This window comes from Vigna umbellata, chromosome 1 (assembly GCF_029865625.1).
Source record: "Vigna umbellata cultivar VRB3 chromosome 1, Vumbellata_1.0, whole genome shotgun sequence".
Lineage (NCBI taxonomy): Eukaryota > Viridiplantae > Streptophyta > Magnoliopsida > Fabales > Fabaceae > Vigna > Vigna umbellata.
In genome coordinates this window covers 51,765,433-51,782,008 of record NC_142165.1, presented here as the reverse complement: position 1 = coordinate 51,782,008, position 16,576 = coordinate 51,765,433, and the positions used below count along the sequence as shown (strand labels likewise).

Sequence of the window (16,576 nt, the reverse complement as noted above, 5' to 3'; positions counted from 1 at the left end):
AATTTTGGCTCATCCAACCAAAGTTATGCTTGTCCAACGATTAACCATTGATAGGTTTTATAAAAACAGCTTTTCTGAGCAAAAATGTACTCGTCTAATAACAAAAACTCTCAAGTTTTAAATTAATTGAGTTTTTCCTAATGAAAGATGGCTTGCCCAACGACCAAACCACTAGGAGTTTTATTTAAAAGCTCACTCAACGATTTTTGGCTCGTCTAATGAAAGAACCTCTTGAGTTTTCAATTAATTGAATCTTTCCCAATAAGAGATGGCTCTCTTAGTGCCCTTACAATCCTAAATCAAATGAGATTCATCTTTGTCATAACAAGACCAGATGTAAGATCTCCTCACATTCCATGCATGCAAAACTTCAAGAAAAGGGACAAGGAAGAACTTACTCAAAAAGAAATCTCAACCAAACATATTGTTAAGACAATATCGTCTATAAGACTGAACTGTTTAAACATTCTGATATGTTTTGAGATTTAACAAACAACATTAACCAAAATGAACATATGACAATGTTGTCACTAAAATATCATAATAGCTAAAATATAGGTAATGAATAAAAATACTCTGAAAATCAAGTAACTTACGTCAAGTCTTAGAAAAACACCTAAGCATAAACTGGATGCACCACTAAATGATTCCCAAGTTAAAGTGTTAATAAGAGTCTTGCTAAACGCAAAAGTTATATTGTACCAAACGGTAATCAATCAACTCTTATTAGAGTTAAGAAGGTAAAAGTGTCAAAATAATATTTTTGGAAAGCACTTTGATAGTCACAATTAACATTCCAAAAACTTGTGATAGAAAACAACCTGCTAAATGCACTTGTTGAATAGAGCATAATCTTAAAGCGTTTATAGGTTACATGATACCATGTGCTAAAAAATTCACTTCATCCAACGATGAAGCCTTCAATCAGTTAAAATCCAACTTGAACGGTATAAAACGTAAAAAACACTTTATTGTTCTGAAAATACATTAAATGATATTAAATGTTCAACATTTTAAAACAATAAAAAATGATAAGAGAAAAAACATATTTGTTACATGCATATCTACTCTACTTTGTGCAAATTGTCTATTACACGCATCTGCCTGCTTCATTCTATACAAATCAGGACATTCATGGAATGTTCTCTCTATCAGAAGTCGTGCTAGATAAATAGTATTACCTATTTTGGTCAAAGTATTGAAAAAGCAAGTCTGCTTTGATAAGTTGACTTTAACCAAGACTAAGAAAACTCAAGAATCAAGGCCAAAGCTCTGTCTAATGGATATCTTCTTTAGAAGCCTTTAAATAGAAGATGAATTGAAGAAAGAAAAAAAGAGAATAACATACAGAAAGAAAGAGCATAAGCAAACATCATCAAGAGAAAAGCTTAGAAAAGCATACAAACTCAAAAAAGAATATATGAAAAGACAAAAAGCTCAAGATTAGAAATACTCTCAAGCTTCATTATAAAAGTTTACTATTGTAAGAAGAAAGAAGAGAGAAAACACTCAGCGAGTCTATTACATTGAATTGTATTGAACACATATCCTTTCTGTGAGAGTAATCGTCTAAATACTTATAAGTAATATGATTGATTACACATTTTAAAGAGAATTCAAACACTTGTTAATTAACTCAGTTGAGTTGAAGGATTACTAGGTAACATATCAGGTTGATACCAAGATTATCTAGTGGAAGGAGTGGTGAAGAATACTATGCAACCAAGAGTTGATGAAACTCAACTAGACGATGTATCTAAAGGATACCAGGAATAGCTAGGGATACTAGGAGTGGTGAGAATACTCAGTTGTAGTCTTGTTGAAGATTATAATGGAACCATCTAAGGTGTTAAAGGAGACTGGACTTGTCTTAGGTGGAGCAAACTAGTATAAAAATGATTGTGTGCTTATTTCTTTATCCTTCTTAAACGCTTCTCTTACAAGCCTAGATTGCACTTTATTTTTTATACAAAAACTTCTTACATTAAATGAATTTTTGTTAAAAATGAAGTTTTATTGAAACATTGTGGCAACACTCCTTAACAACTAAAACACACATGAAGCAAATTTACTATTTAAACTGATTTCAAAGTCGAACGTTTAACAATTTATGTAAAACCTTGATCTTCGACGAAAGTTCTATACATATTCTAATGTTTTTTAAGTACTTCACATGCTTGTTTTGTTCCTCACCCATAACTTTGATATACTAAATGATGAATAAATTTTGCAAAAATCTAAAAAAAAGTAAAATATGGTAAAGAAATTTTTTTGTAGAAGGAAATATTGTGATTTTTCTAAGATAAATTTTAAATAATTAATTTTTTGTATTTATAAACTTTATACTTTAATAATAAAATATTCCTATTTCATATATAATTTATATTCTTAATCAATTTTTAGGTTTTTAAACATAATATTAAAAAATCAAATTAGTTATAATAAAATAGCAATTATATAACATTGAAAATCAAGAACAACAAGTTAAAGTGTTAAAAGTAAAATTGAGGTGGTTATAGATTCTATTAGAGGAAGCATTGTTAAAATCAGTGTCGATGAGTGTTGTTCTAGAAGCAAATTTTCTGAAGAATTTATCGTGAAAGTTTTCTATTTTATCATGTGTGTGGTGATTTGTAACTTACAAGCTTTAAAGAGCACTAATTCTCCTTTGTACGTGTAGTACATAAAAGCCTACATAAATTGAGAATTTAAGATAGTTAAAGTTAGTTGAATTCTACATTTTGGTATGCATAAATTATGGAGTAATTAAGAAAAGAAATGTGCTTGGAGAAAATTTCAGTTGTACAAAAGACAAAGGTCTCAAATTTTCAGTTTTGTAGATTAACTTTTCACATCGATCCATTAAAGATAAAATCTATTTTTAAATGGATACAAATTTTATTTTAACGAGTTAGTTTACTAAACAATTGAATTATACTTAAATTTCGTTACTTTAATACATGAATAATTGTTGGAGAAATTTATATTTACACAAATGATTAAATAATAAGCCTAATGTTAGACATAATGATAATGATGTAGGCCACCTCGCACATAATGTTTAGGTTGAATCTTTCATAAGATTCATTATGGCCGAGAACTGGTTAAGTTATCTCATAGAAGTTTATGAGTCGGTTTATTTCATGTTTAGAGTATAAATTAATTTAACAAATTAGGTTAGACATAGTATAGTGTAAAAGTCTATTTAATCAGAAAATTAAGGTTTTAATCACTGAAAAATAAATAGAGTTAACATATCATTTATTTAAACAAATAATAATAATAATAATAATAATAATAAATTTATTATTATATATTAGCCTGAACACAGGGATTGATATGTTTGTGTGTGATAAGATTTTTTATAATAAATCTGAAAGCAGATAGCATATAAAGTATTTGTTGACTCGGAGTCCACGGATGTCCATAGGGACTAATGTGTCCTCTTGTTTTGTTTTATATTTGGTTTGCAAAACACGGATCTTATTAGCCTGTTTTCACTTAAGAAATGCAGACTAATTGTTTTTTTTAGTTTATCACGTAATATTTGGTTTTCGAATTTACGAGTCGACCTACATAAAAATATTTCTTTCTTTTTTAATATTGTTAATTTAAATTAACAAACATAATACCAAAAAAGAAAAAAAATAGTTTAAATGTAATCAATAAATTATTCATTCTAAAATAATAATTATATTTTTTTAATTTTCATTTCTCAGTTTTAATTATTAAGATTTTTTGTTAAAAATGATAACAAAAATGATAATAAAATACCAATGATTGATTGATGATGAAACATTTACTTGAGAGTATCACTTAAGGGGAATACATATATATTTTTTATATATATCTGGTATAGTTAGTATTTTAAATATTTACAACACATCATCTTGATGCAAACATATATTTTGAAATGAGGTGGTTTATACATGACACATGTCACTGATTTGAATTTTTTTTTTACCTGGTTATGATAATCTTTTTATCAAGATTAATTGTTTTTCAAATATTTTATACTTTAATTAGATCAAAACATTTATACTTGAACTTCATATTTTTAAAATGTATTTTTGTTTGTCATAAAAAAATGGGATTTTTTTTGGATTAAATGTTTAAGACCTAATTTAATGTTTAACAAACAAAAGTATTGTTTTAAGAAGAGAAATAAAGGGTTTGTTTGATCAATATAGATGGATTCGTCTAAACAAGAGGAAGTGTTTTCATTTTCATATACTACTTGGTGCGTATCATTTCAAAAATAAATGGAAATAAATGTTCTAACATGTTTAATTGTTGTATTAAATTTGCCCTATACTTTGAAATAAGAATGTGAGAGCTGTTAGATTTGCATAGAAAATCAATCTTTCTTTTAGTCAGGTACCACACTTTATATAAAATGAAAGAGAAGGCATTACAGTAAAAAAAATACTACTATAAATAATGTCAAATTGACATATTGTATCCTACCAACATCAACAAGACAAACACATTATTTCATTACATAAAAAAATAAAATTGATAAAATGCATTAAATGATGCTAATAGAACGAGACTTTGACGAGTTATAAAAATTGACTAAAGGGTTGAAAATTTAAGATGCAAAAAGCAAAACTCATTTCTTTTTCTTTCTAATTTTCCTATATCTTATATATATTTAAAAAAATCCATTAACAGTCACTAGTACAAAAAGTAGTTACGAAGGCGCCATATATGCTTCGGTTATGTTAAAACCGAAGCGTAACAGCTTATACGCATCGATTATACCATAACCCGTGGTAGAAGGCAGATACTGCCTCGGCTCAGACAAGAACCGAAGCCTATACTCTTGCTCCGTACACTGCTACTCAGTGTGATAGGATTTTTAGAAGGCTTTATTGCCTCGGGTGGCAGGCAACCGATGCCTAAAGGCATCTGCAAGTTCAGAACCTGCTCTGCAACTTAGCCTTTTCAGAGAGTGATGGTGACAGGTATGTACTGCTCCGGTTAGCTAGGCAACCGAAGCCTATACCCTGGCTTATTGCCTCGGTCTTCTCAGCAACTAAAGCATAACCTCGGTTTTTTTGTTCAACCGGTGCCACATACTAAATTTCAGAACTTATCTTCTCCAAGTTCAATTCGCCCAACGTTTTCTTCCTCGTCGTGCTCTCCCACTCCTCTGCGCAGCCGTGCTCTTCCATTCCTCCTCTCCGGTTTCGTCCACGACGGTCACTCCTTACCTCGTCGCGTCGCCGCCTGTGCTTCCAGTGGTCTCGCCAGCCTCCTGCTTACCAGTGTGCCGGTTCTGCCTCCGCCTCCAACCACTGCCTCACCGCCGCGCCTCCAACCACTGCCTCACCGCCGCGCCTCCCTGTTTTTGCCTCGCCGTTGCTCCCTCCCCGCTTCGTTCACAACGTTCGTCGGTGCCTCCCCGTTGCTGCCTCGCCGTCGAGGGAACGAGGCTTGAACCACTAGATCCCGGTGCGGAACTGGAAGGCGTTGTACTCGTGTGTGTGCGCTTGCGAGGAGGTGACAAAGAACTCGCACATGGTGGGTAGAGGGCGGAGAACTCGCACATGGAGGAGGTGACGGTGGCGAGGGTTTCTGTGGTGCGAGGGTTTTTTTGCAAGTGATTTATTTTCTGTGGGATTCTGTGGTGTTTCTGAGGTCTGAGAATGGAGAGTTGTGTGTTGGGATTCGGAGGGCAAAGAATGGAATCGGGTTTGAGGTGGGAACTCTGCTTCTGGTTCAAGGTCTAGAAGTATCGGTGGAAGTGGGAATTGTGGGATTGGTCCTTATGGGTGCTTAAGGAATGGTGGCGGCGGTGGTGGTGGTGGGAATTTGAGTGGCAGGGCCAAAGTGAGGCCTGAGGCTGTTGTTGAAGCAGTGACCCTGGCTGCTGGATTAACGCTTCTTATGTAAGGGCTGCTATGAGAATTCAGTGGTGTTCTGGGATGAGGTTCAAGATGGCCTTTGAGACTGAGGATGCTTCCAGAATAAGCTGGTTCATGGGAACCATTGCTTCTGTTCAGACTCTTATGTGACTGTTTTTTTTTCTTTCTATTGCTTGGTATGTGACTGTGTGTGATTGTAAGCAAATATGTTTGGTTCTAATGTTAATCAACCTATAACATTCTGTGTTTTCGCATGAGATTTCTCATGGACGTTCCTAGGCTTAAATTGCAATTACTTAGTATGCCTATGGAGGCAATCTGGAAACATAAGTTGTGTCCCTTGAAGGTGTGTTTGCCTACTATAGTAGTGGAATTTCTCATATCAGGCGTTGAAGGTTTCTGGAATTGATTAACAGAGAGAATTTGGCAGCTTATTTTATTAGCAGGAACTGATTTTGGGGATGAGACAAAAGGGACTGGAAACACCGTAACCCTAGGGGAATATACTGCCTCGGTTCCCCTGAACCGAGGTATAAAGTCTTACAGAAAAAAAAATTAAAAAAAAGCAAAAATTTTACTGTTTCGGTTAATGTTGAACCGAGGCGAAATCCTGTCATTTTATGCCTCAGTTCTCAACCGAGACCAAAAGTAGCAGACTTTTTGCCTCGCCTGGATATGCCTCGGTTCGAGAACCGCTGCGTATAGGCAAAAATAACCGCTGTCGTTTCCCCTGTCTGTACTAGTGAGTTCATTTCATGTCCATATGTTAGATGTTTTATAACTAGTCTTATAATTTTTAAACATTATCTTTGAGTGTTTGACATGAGCTGAAGAATGTGTTCTTACAAAAAATACTTACATATTGCTTGGAAAAACCTACGGTGAGAAAAAAAAAACCACGAAGCCAAATTGTTTTAGAATAAATAATAGATATGACACTATACTCGAGTTTAGGAGAAGTTTTAGATATACATGGTTGCTTCTTACTTTTTCATGAGATTAATGAAGAACATAAAAACATGCACTAATTAGTGACTAATCGACGAGTGTTAGGACAATCAACCCTATCAACATCACTATAAGAAATTAATTTAGGAGGTGTGTTAATGGAAAAAAAATAAGCTTTGCTAATGTACCTTTCAAATAGTGTATTATGCAACGAACTACTATCAAGTGGAGATGGCGATGAGGGTGCATGAATTGACTCACTTATTAAACAACAAAGGAGATGTTAGTGCGTGTAATGGTCTAATAATTAAGACTAATAACTAATTGTTGGTCTAATAAAGAATCAGGCAAAATATCACCTTTATCGCGATGATATTTAACATGAACTTCAAGAGGAATATTCACCGGAGTAGTTGATTGAAGGCCAACCATAGAAATGAGATTTGTGGTATACTTATGTTGATGGAGAAATGTATCATTGAAGGTGGATTGAACTTCAAGACTAAGGAAATAATGTAAGTGTCCAACATCTTTCATATAAAATGAAACTTGTTATTGTTATTTGAGTTCTTGGAGGATGCTTGATTAGAACCAGTGGTAACCATACCATTAACATAAAGAAGTAGAGACAATGCATGTAGGTGTGTGGTGGATGAACAAAGAGGAATCATATTTACTCTGTGTAAAGGAGAACCCAAGGAAAGTGGAACAAAACTTGTCATATCATGCTTGAAGAGTCTACTTCAAACCATATAAAGAATGGTTAAGTTTGCATCCGCCTATAGATAAAGAGAAGAGGCACTAAGGACGAAGCATGTGAATATCTTCAGTCAACTCACTCTAAAGAAACACATTCTTTGCATCCATTTGATGAAGTGACCAACCCTTAAAGTGGTTAGAAAGGACAATTTTGACAACTGTTATTTTGACAATAGTGCAAATGTCTTATCATAATCAATGTCATATTCATGTTTGTTTTGCAAGGCAACTAGTCTTGCTTTATAACGATTGAGGGAACCATCATATTTTAGTTTCACATAATACATCCATTTATACCCTATGTGTTTGATATAAAGAGGACAAGAATCACTATCCCATGTAAAGTTCTCCTATAGAGCCTAAAGTTCATTATTCATTGTCTTTGCCCAACGCATATCTTTAATAGCTTGTAAGTAACAAGTTAGAATAGATGTGTTAGAAAGAGCTATTAGAGAAGAATGATAAGAAGTATACCTGTCTAGCGAGTACCTATTAGGACCTCGAGATATTCGATCAGATCGTCATGGTTCAACTAATACAAAAACAGATGGTGGACGAGAGTTAAAAGGGGAAGTGGAAACTTGTTAATGACGTTGTCCTATATATGTGATGCCAAGTTGTAAATATTCTATAGATAGGGATAATGTAGAAAGTGGGAAGAATAAAAAAAATAATTGAAGTATGAGAGAGACAAGGAAACATAAATTGGCTATGAAAAAATGTCACATCCTTGGAAATGCAAAAACGTTGATTAGAAGTATTGTAACACATAAAAACCTTATGAAAGTGATTATACCCCAAAAAAGCACACTGGACCAATTGTGCCACAAGCTTCTGCCTTTCAAACAAAGGTAAATGAACAAAACACACACCCAAAAGTATGTAAAATACTATAATCACGGTGAGTTCTAAAAGACGAAAAAAAAAGGAAAGTCAAAATAAATAATTGTAAAAGGAAGGCGATTGACTAAAAACACAGTAGTGAATAGAGCCTTCACCCAAAATTTAGATGGAACAGAAGCTTGAAGAAACAATTGGCATATTACATCAAGCAAGTGACGATTTTTGTGTTTAGTAATGCCAATTTTTTAAGGAGTATTAGGACAAGAACATTAGATACAATACCGTTTTGTTGAAGGTATTCCTAAAACTCATGAAACATGTATTCACGGTTAGAATCAGGCAAAAAGTTTGAATTTTTATTGGATTTGAGTCTCAACATATGTCATGAGGAAAACATTTCAGGTAGAGCAAAGAAAAATATATCCAAGTAAAACGAGTATAATCATCAATAAATGTGACAATATTTATAATGAGCATTTGAAATAATAAGAGACATTCCAAATATCACTATGAATTATTTCAAAGCAAGACGAAGTATGATGAACGCTAGTTGAAAAAGGAAGCATTTTACTTTTAATCAATTTACAAACAGAACGAAAAAGAGGTGTACTAGAAACAACATTTTTATTGCAAAATGTTTACACAACTTTTAATAAACTCTTTAATTCTAAATGTCATTCTTTTATGCAAATGTTAGTTGATAGTATTATATTGATGGAAAGAATTGAATCCATAACCTCTTTCAGCTTCTCTTCCTTAATTATTCATTAATGGTTAAAATAGAATGTAATCCTAGTAATAGAAAAAACTAATTAAAAGTATCTAATGTCTTGTGTTACTTTGCTTTTACGTTATTTTTTAGACCCAATTTTTTTTTGAATTTGAATTATTCTATATCTTTAAAATATACTAATAAACACTAATTTTAATGTTTTAAAATATATTAAAAAGATTTTTAAAATACCAACATTAGTGTATTGTTATGCTTAAAAGAGAAAAAAAAACAATAAAAATTATGTACTCAAACTCTTCACATAAACATTTTAAACAATAACTAGACAATTTTAAAAGAAGTCACCAGTAAAGGGAAATGACAACAATTATTTTCGCTTATAGGAAATGGTTCCACAATCGAGGTATATACACGCGAGACAAAAAGGGGTAGACTTTTTGTCTCGGTTGTGAACCAAGGAAAAAAGAGGTAGGATTTCGCCTCGGATCATAGGTAACCGAAGTAGTAGAGTTGTTTCCTTTTTTTATTTTTTTTTCAACAGACTTTTTGCCTCGGTTCCTACTAAACCGAAGCAGTATGTGAGATGTTACTGCCTCGGTTGGGACCTGAACCGAGACAATAGAGTGTTTTTTATTTTTTCGCAAGCCTTTCTGCCTCGGTTATGACCTGAATCGATGCCATAAAGGACTTTCTGCCTCGATTATGGTCACAATCGAGGCGTATTCCCCTGTTTTTTAAAGAACATGTATGTTTCTGCAATATTCCCAACTGTAGAAACATACCTCCATATATTAAACTTTACAACGCAATCCAAAACATTCCAGAAGCATATCTTCTCAATAAAAATTATACTAAAACATAAATCAATTCAATGTAATCATAAAACAACTTCTTAGAAGCAAAAATCAATTTAATGTAATCATAAATCAACTTAGAAGCATAAATCAATCCAATGTACAAACTTAACCTAATCATAAATATGCTAAGGTAGAACTTACTATATCCTAATATCTACATACTATTATAGAGTTGAATTACATATTTATCAAGTGCTTTCCTTATGTATCTAAGGGACTTCTCTAGAATTGAAGTAGTAAAATGAATCTCTGCATAAAACACAATGATTTCAATTAGTGTATGTGAACTCTAAACTACAAAGAAAATAAAATTCAAACCAAAATATTACCGTTTCCCATCCACTGGTAACATGTGCACAAATAGTGATCATCATCCAATACACGATGTAGTAACCACACTCATATGACCCACTTTGTCTATTACACTACAATATATCATCATAATTATAAAATGTTAAGTAACATCATTGGAATGGTACACAATGTAACAAAATATGGAGTAAAATACCAAACCTTAAGGGCCAACCATGCAAGCTTTTTAGCTTTAGCTGTTGATCTCCCGGACAACATCATATGTGTTGCAAGGGAACTATTAAAAAAAATTGTTTTATCATACATTTATATAACAAAGAAAGTTCAAACATTGAAGTTCTTACCAATCTACTACTTGTCTAAGAGGGTTGGGAGAAGACTTATGCAATGAACAAAACCATACAACAGTGTTCTCCGGTATGAAGATCACAAGTATTTGTCAACGAAAGTGATTATAAATCACAACCAAATATGCACCCGAAGATCACTACAAAACACAATTGCAAATTTTTATGAAATTTAAGACATGTATATTAAAATTTATATATATTAATAAAATATGAATCTGGAGATTGTAAATAATTTTTGTATTGAATCTCAAACGGGAAACTAAGACTAATTCAGAAAACAATTATATTCAATCAAACAAATAACTACATATGCAACCTACAATATATACAAGCAAACAATATATTCAAGCAAAAAAATAATTATATGTTCATATTAAAAGGAAAATTTTAAGAATAGAAACTTGAGAGTGTGAAAGCCGGTCAAAAACTACAATATCTACACAAAAACAAACAACACATTAATTAGTCTCATGATTCCTAACCTTAAACTTTATTTTATCAACAAATAAACCAATTTAATACAATAACCATTATATAACCATTATATAACCATTATATCAATCTAATCATCAAATAACAATAACCAATATATCAATCTCATAACAATAATTATCAAACACATATCCATCTTAATCATCAAAGAATAATAAAATTTATAATCTTTATCACCAATATATCATCTCACAACAATTATTATCAAACACATATCAATCTAATGACTAAATAAAAATAAAATTGCTAGTATTATGACCAATATATCAATCTCCCACCAATTATTACCAAACACAGCAAAAAACAATGAACCAACCTTGACAGAGGTGCGCAAAAGAAATGGAGGCATCCTCGAGAGCAATACATGAAATAAATGGAGGTGGAGAGTAGTTCATTCGTTCATGCAAGTGACGAACAAGAATGCGCGAGAAAACGAAATGCAGGCAGCGACAACAACGTGGAGTCGTTGGAGGAAGTAGCGGAGGCAGCAGTAGCGCGACACCAATGGCGCGATAGCAAGGGCGGTGACAGCAATGAATGACGGTGACAACAATGAACGGTGGTGGCAACGACACGTGGCGACAACACGATGGAAGTACGAGTTGAGAATAATCGCGAGGAAGGAGCGAAGGAGGTGGTTCGAGCGCGACCATGGAGGCGGGGCAAGCACAGCGACGCAGGGATTTTGCAGGGATGGCACAGATATATGCCTCCGTTCCCCAAGCAATCGAGTCAATAGTTCCTTCACCAAAAAGGTGTCAGACGTTACTGACTTAATTTCTTTTTGTAAGGTTATATTCGTCAGTTTACCCTGCCAACCGAGGCAGTATCTCTGTTACCAAAAAGGTGTCAGGTGAAAGGTCTGAGTTAGGTATTATCTACAGGGTTATATGCCTCGGTGTACCCTACCAACCGCGGCAGAATGCTCTTTAGGGATCAGTTCTAGTTGAACTGAGACATATAGTATAGTTAAAATTACGAAATTGTCACTGCGTTTTGATACGCTTCAGTTTTTTTGAAACCGAAGCGTAATGTGCGAGTTAAAAACCCTCTTTTTACTAGTGAGTATTTTTAAATCACAATTTAATCTACCTCTATGATACTTTGCAATAGCACAAAACAAACTTAATTATAAAAGTGTTTTATTCATTTCAACAAAATATAATATATCGTTGCTATAATGATAGGGCAAACACATAATCATACAATAACTTCTGCTAAGATGAATAAATGACTTGAGTTAAGATGAATAAATGAATTTTGGTAAGATGAATAAATAACTTGGTTTACATACATGAATGAAAATGAAGATATATGTAAAGTGTTTCGGGTGTGGGGTCGAGAATCATAATCAAGACACTCTTTCACACTTTTCTTCCAATCTTCTAACATCGTCTAAGGTCTCTGTTACAAAATTATCCTCAATTCTTCATCTCCAAACTTCCAAGCTGAGCTGGTGGGTACCTGTCAAAAGTACTCTGATGCTAAGTTAGTTATATGTGTCCAATCGGTTATCATAACAAAGTCTTAAATTCACAATAAATGCAATTATTTACCTCCTTACTTTACCTCTATATTTATAGGTTTCAAAATGAGTTTGTAATTAGAGATGGCCTAGTCTAATCACGGCCCAAAAAGGCCCAAAAGTCGATAAATGTGTTTTAGCTATAAATATGTTCGATTTGCGATGTTGGTGCCTAATGGAGACATGATCGATCGACTTACTGAGAAACCGTCCGATTTACAGTAACTTGGGATTGGAAACGATCTTCCAATGTTCTTCTGAAAACGTTGATCGTCTGGTCAATGATAGACCAGTCAGTCATAATTATAATATGTCATTGCTATAATTATAGAACAAATAGATAATCATACAATAATTTCAGTTAAGATGAATAAATGACTCAAGTTAAGATGAATAAATGACTTGGCTTATATACATAAATGATAATCAAGATATTGGCTTACATGAATGACAATTAAGATATATATAAAGCATAATATACCACACCTTAAGAAAACTTAAATAAACTTAAATATTTATGTATTTTAAAATCTTATATTGTGTTTGAATGAAAATTTTGTAGAAAATAATTATTTTAATAATTTTTTTTATAATAAAATATTTTATTTAATATTTTTTAAATAGTTAAAATTTTAAAAATTTGTAAGTATAATTTAATTATTTGAATAATAAAATTTCAAATTTCACAAGAAAAAAAGTTTTTTTTTTCATTCACATCTTTATAAAATTTTTTGTTAATACTTTCTCTTTAGTTTAACAAAAGATAAGATATCATCAAATTAATTTAATTTCAGTATTGTTGGTTCGAACGAGATTAGATTATCAATCACTTTATAACTAAAAATATAGATTAAATATGTTTTTACTCTTTAAATTTTAATAAAAAGTTTATAATTTATTTTTATTTAAAATTTTGATACAATTTAGTACTCAACTTTAAAAATGAATAGATATAATCTTTCTAATCCAATAGTATTAAATATTTTTTACATGTCAAAATGAGTATTTATACTCTTTTTTAGACATTTTAACTCAAATATTAATAGGTTGTTTAAAATCATGTTTAACCCAAAATTTATCATAGTTACTTTCTTTTACTAATATTAAATTACTTTTTCTAAAAAAGTTTTGATGCATAATATCGTTTAAATTTACAATAATACAGATTTGTGTAATTTTTTTATTTTGTGAAATTTTAGTTCTAATTGGTTAGATTGTTATGAGATAAAAAAAAATTATTGTATATTTATTGAGTACACAATTATAATATTAGTGTTTTAACAAAGCCATGAATTTTCATGTCTCTAATAATTTCACAGTTAAACAGGACACTAATCCAAGAATGTAGAATATTTTGACATTCTCAATATGTAACTAATTTCATTTAATGGAGTAAAAAATCTTAAGCACTCAGATTTTTTTTAATATACATGATTCTAATAAATATTTTATTTAGGGAAAATCAATATCTTTATCAGTTGAGCTAGTAAGCATTAAATAATTAGTAAGCATTTAATTAATGAAACGATCAGTAATTAATTTTGTTTGTATTTGTAATTAAAAATATTAATCTTTTATTAAATTGATATACGGACGCAAATTAAGATTTGTATATCAATTTACACATGAGAAAGATACAGCTTTGCTATCAATTGCATTTTTTTAATATAATTACACAATCTAATTCTTAACTAATATTATTGTTATCGTTACCAAATAAAATGTGCTAAGCCCAGTCATCAGATTTTTTTCTTCTTTCTAAAATACGGAAAATAAAAGAAAAAATTATTGGAAGGAAAAACAAAAATAAAAAAGCACGTTGGGTACCAAAAATACATTAACGTTATTTTCATTTAAAAGAGATAAATACGCATTAGTCTTTAAAGTTTAACGTGAAATTAAAATTTATATATTTTAAAAAAAAATTATATATTTTGATTTTTTAAATTTAAAAATAAATAAGTATAATTTTTTAATTTAATTTTTTTAACGTGTAAAATATATTTAACATTGAAATGAGAACATATTAAAAAAAATATAAATATAATATGAAAGATTAATATATTAAAAAAATTTAACATAAGTATTAAAAAAATTATATCTATTTATTTTTAAATTTAATAATAAAAATGTATTAAAGTTTTGAAAAAAACGAATTCTATTTATTCTCCAAAATCAAGATATAAAAAGATATTTTACCTTAATTAAATTGACTTAACAATGAAAAAAAAAGTCCTCATAAAAGGAAAGCCACATTTGACCAGAGTTAACAAATTAGTCATATTCATGAATGAATTGAAAAGAAGGAACCTTGATTTGTTTTAGCAATTAAAAAATGTAGAGAAATTAAATATTTGTAGACCAAGTGTTCCATTAAAGCAATTAATAAAAAAGAGAAGCAAAAACGGTAAGTATAATTAGAATTGTGGTAAAAAAATGCTTAATTAAATAATATTGCAGGAAAATTAATTGGGGAGTTGACCAGTCAATATTAAAATTAAATAGAAGAAAAAAAGAATTAATATATATAAGGAATGTTTGAAAGAAATGTGCATAGTGGTGTTGAAGAGAGTGGTTAAATAGCGCGTGGGAAGGGAAAAGGGCCCTACGAATACATTTCTCACCAAACCAAACAAAACTTGCATTACATTACATTACATTACGCACCACACTTCTCTCTCTTTCCTTTCTCTTTCGTGTGTTTTGCTTGAAGCAGTCAACGATGGAGTCCAAATCCCCTCGAAGGTACCAAGAGCACCGTGGCGGCGTCAACCTCCTCCCTTCGCCGCGACACAGCCACAGCTCCAACAGCAGCACAAGCAGCAGCAGCAGCAATGGCCTCCACCACACGCAATTCACGCCTCTCACGCCAAGCGCGCCCTCCCCCACCTCCTACCCGCCCAAGCCCCTCACCAGATCCGAATCCGCCAATCCGTACCCGACAACGTTCGTCCAGGCCGACAGCTCCTCCTTCAAGCAGGTGGTCCAAATGCTGACAGGATCCTCGGAAACCGCGAAACAAGCCTCCTCCTCCTCCGCCACCAAAGCAAACTCCGAAGCAGCGAGGCCCCACTCCCACATCCCCCCAATGAAGAAGCAATCCGGGTTCAAACTGTACGAGCGCAGGAACACGCTGAAGAACCTCAACATCAACCCTCTCCTACCTGTCTTCTCCAACACCGTCTCAGGATTCTCTCCTCGCAACACCGAAGTCCTCTCACCCAGCATCCTCGACTTCCCCGCACTCGTTCTCAGCCCCGTCACGCCTCTCATACCCGACCCATTTCACCGATCCCGCTCCATCGACACCCAGGCCGAAGACAAGGCCATCCAAGAGAAAGGCTTCTTCTTGCATCCCTCCCCTGCTTCCACCCCAAGAGACGCTGACCCTCCTCGCCTTCTGCCTCTCTTCCCCACCGCCTCCCCAGGTTCTTCTTCCTCTTAAATTTTCATCATCATTTATTAGTACTATTACTATTACTATTACTATTTACTATTCCCTTCCCTTTCCCTTGTCCTTTACATTTTCTGTAAGATTCTTATATATATTTTTGTGGCATTCATGAGGACCAAAGAGAGACAAAAAAAAAAGAAGATAAACTTGTAATGGCTTATGCAGAGAATGGAACCAGAATCTTGCTTCAATTGTATCTAAACTTTTCTTCTTCTTTTGTTTATTTATTTTGTTTGTTAGTTACTTTCGCTTTTTATCCTTTCTTCAATGTTGATTACGAGGGGAGCGCAACTGCGGGAGAGGCGAAATTTAATTTCACCCCTTTTTTTGTGGGTTGCTCTAAATGCTAATTATGAGCTCGTGGAGAGAAAAGCGAGTTTGATTCGAAAATGCGAAGCTTAATTATCAATAAATTGGTCAATTATTAGGAGCC

The 16,576-nt window shown here is 32.5% G+C and overlaps 1 pseudogene; it reads left to right on the top strand.

Annotated features, from left to right (window-relative positions):
- Nucleotides 1-15,289: 15,289 nt before the first annotated feature.
- LOC124826818 (VQ motif-containing protein 4 pseudogene) lies at nucleotides 15,290-16,334 on the top strand (annotated as a pseudogene).
- Nucleotides 16,335-16,576: the final 242 nt, after the last annotated feature.